General features: G+C 39.7%; 1 pseudogene; it reads right to left on the minus strand.

The window, feature by feature from the left end:
* Positions 1 to 3272: 3272 nt before the first annotated feature.
* On the minus strand, positions 3273 to 3388 carry LOC123500677 (annotated as a pseudogene).
* Between the last annotated feature and the right edge of the window lie 246 nt (positions 3389 to 3634).

A 3634-nucleotide genomic window follows, 5' to 3' on the forward strand; every position in this document is an offset into this window, starting at 1 on the left:
ATTGAAACTTCCGGGTCTGACAGCATTTATAGTGTGTGCATAGAACATACAAGACATGATTTTTGCAATTGTGTTGATATCAAAGGGTTGTTGCTTGTTAGTGTTGTTATTTGTCAATGTTTGACTATAACTCTTGTTTGTGTTTTGCTTCCTTTGTGTTCTTTTTTGTTCAATAATTTCTTTTCTTTTTTTGCATTTATATGCTAATGTTCGGTGTGAATCACCGCAATTGATGCATTTTTTGGATTGATTAATACAGTTTTTCCAAATATGTCCTGTCTCTCCACATTCAGAACAAATTGTGTATGTTTTTGGTTTGGTACATTTGTTGGTGGGATGATCTTCTAATCTGTAGCATTTCATGCAGGTAAGGATAGGTATGAAGTTTTCTATTTTTATGTTATGAGGAGGAATACTCATGTTAAAAGCTAGGACTCCTGATTCTGTGGCTTTTTTGGCTGCTATTGAGTGTTATTTTTATTATTTTTGTTTTGGGGATTTTGCAGATGTTGTCTATGCCTTCATTTAGATATGTGTTTTTATTAAGTAATTCTTCTGTTAAGTCATTTTCTGCGTTATTTTATATATGGTCATCTATATTTAATAGCACTAAAGTTCGTTTTGCCCGAACTTCTGGAGGCAAGACGGGAAGAAAGCTTCCCTCTTTTAGGATGTTTGTAGTGCTGGATGAGAGAATGTGGTCCGTGTCCTCATCTGTTCTTGTCAGTACCACGAATCCGTCTGCGGTCTGGATGATTCTCGTCACGTAGATTAGTTGCTCAGAGAGAATCCTTATTAGGTTTTGCTTGCTTTGCCCCGAGGGGTCTGGATGTTTTATTTTGACTCTTGGCATGTTTGTTTTACAATAAGGAAATACATAAAATCCTACAAGGGGGCCAGCGCCCGACACACAAACTCAACTAAATGAAAGAATAAAAGAAGGAGCCTACGTAAGCCGGGCAGTATAGACACCCTATTGCTAACAATCGTCGAAATGTCCCTACCCCGCGCCTAATCTAGCCAAGCTGGTGGCCGACCTACCCGGTGGGCTTAAGTCAGCCCTCTAAGGGCCCCCTTGAGCAAGCCGCAGGGTTCACCTTCACCCACCGGGGGACGCTATGGCCGAAGATGAAATATAGTAGGAGGTAGAAAGCACTGCACCAGGGCGGGCTCTCTACCAAGTGGGAGAGCCCCGATACACAAGTGCAGGAAAACAGCAGTAAAAAAACTGGGAAGTTCCAGGTGTATGTAGACTTCAGGTGATGACAAGGCGATGATCTGTATGGGATGTGTTGTCTCTTCTTGTGCTGGATCACACCCAGTCCAGCAAGGTACCACAGCCACGAAGCCAGTGGCACCCCACAGGAAGGTGTGAATGTTTGTGGCACAGCTAAGCACCTTTACAAGCAGGGTATCACAGCCCTAGAGCCAGTGATGCCAAGCAAGTTGGTGCAAGATATTGAGAGCAACATATATTTATTCAGCAGACTAGATATCTATTCATCAGCAGCAGGAGTTGAGTTGAGTGAGCGCTTAGGCTGGCACTTCTTTAAATACGGTTTGCCGGGGCCCAACCTTGCCTTACGATTGGACGGGAATGACGTAAGAGTGTTCAACAACCACAGAAAACTCCCCCTCCTAACCATAACAACATGTCATGGGTAACTCAAAGAAATTGAGACAGGCGAGAGGGAGAGAAAAGAGGAAGGAAAGAGAGAAAAGAAAAACACAAAAAAAAAATAAAATAAAATAAAATAAATAAAAAACACACACACACACACACACACACACACACACACACACACACACACACTTGTCACAAATAGAGAGAGAGAGAGAGAGAGAGAGAGAGAGAGAGAGAGAGAGAGAGAGAGAGAGAGAGAGAGAGAGAGAGAGAGTCGCCCCGACCCCCAAATTTGATTTGGCTAATTTGCATAAATTTGCATAAAATTTCCATAAATTAGAATAAATTAGCATAAACATTGAATACATTAGCCCCTACCGAAAAAAAAAAGTTGACAATTTCACAATATCATTATTTCAAATGCAAGGGCCACCAACAAATAGCATAAAAATCCTAATATATACACAGACACACTTTAGCAACTACGATCCACAAAAAAAATATATTATATTTTACATACAAAGAATATGATTTTTCAAATATACCTGACATCAGCAAAGCAACCATTTTAGATTCTAAGGTCAAATTAGGATGGATGGATGATGTAAATATAGCAATCAATCATTTCATTCACCCAATACCCACTGCAACATCGCCAAGACAAATTGTTAATCAGATTATTATAGTCTGAAGATCACTTAGACGTTGGCATTTTTGGGAATTTCCCGGCCTGCGGCGTTGCTGGGCAAATTAAAGGATTAGAGCCTATGTGTCAATGAGAACCTTGCTCCCCACACACCATGGATTAACACGGTCACTTTGACCTGTGACCTCACTCGGTCACCTAGAAGGATGTGACAACGCTCGGAGGAAACGTTGTCAAGCATTGTTGTTGCGTTTGCAAAACCAATGCAAAATTTATTTAAAAATATACACAAATTCCTCTAACTTGCCTCTTTAGAGCATCACAATGTATATGTACTACAACACCATTCAGTTAAAAAGTATTAAGTACCTTTGGGGCGCGTATTGGTACACGTGTGACAGCGCCGCAGGCAGGAAAATACCCAAAAACGCCAAAGCCTAAGTGATCTTCATAAAAATGGTCACACTATAGTGTGCTTATTTATTAGGGTGTCGTGTGTCACGGTTAGTCTGACGGCTTGCGTCTTCCCTCCTCCCACAGCCGCTGCAGTGACTTTCTATTTTTTTTTTTTTTTTTTTTTTTTCTTCTTCAGACTTCAATGGTTAATATCCAAGCTCGACAGAGCACAGCACACGTCCGTGCAGGTGGTCATTCTTATCCGCCCTTCCCCTCCGGCTCCAATCTAGGCTAGTGGTTCGATGCAATTTCTCTATAGGAGAGAAAAAAATTGTCAGTTCGAGTCCTCTCCTATTCATGTGTGCTTAGAATATACAGTTTTGTCTGGTAATCCAGGCACGAGGTAGTACAAGAATAAATGGATGAATTAACAAAGAATAAAATAAGCAGGTAAAACAATATAAGAATAGACAAATCAAACCTTCTTCTTATTATTATTATTATTATTATTATTATTATAAAATAATAATAATAATAATAATAATAATAATAATAATAATAATTAAATAATAAATAAATAAATAGATAAATTAAAAAATAATGGAATGCCAACAACATCTAGTGTTCCCAGGCGGTCACCCATCCAAGTACTAACCGGACCCAACGTTGCTTAACTTCGCTGATCGGACGAGTAGCGTGTTCAACGTGGTGTGGTCGTTGGCACTCGATGTGAGATTTTAGGCCCTTTAAATTCTTCCTGGCTTGCCCTAGTATACTCTGTATACCCTGTGAATCAAGTACTTTCTAGGTGTTTCTTGGTTTAATATCGTTTCCCTATTGGATTAATCTCTCTCTCTCTCTCTCTCTCTCTCTCTCTCTCTCTCTCTCTCTCTCTCTCTCTCTCTCTCTCTCTCTCAGTCTGTCTCTCTCTCATTATTATTATTATTATTATTATTATTATTATTCTG

The sequence above is a fragment of the Portunus trituberculatus genome, unplaced genomic scaffold (assembly GCF_017591435.1).
Source record: "Portunus trituberculatus isolate SZX2019 unplaced genomic scaffold, ASM1759143v1 PGA_scaffold_465__1_contigs__length_105797, whole genome shotgun sequence".
Classification (NCBI taxonomy): domain Eukaryota; kingdom Metazoa; phylum Arthropoda; class Malacostraca; order Decapoda; family Portunidae; genus Portunus; species Portunus trituberculatus.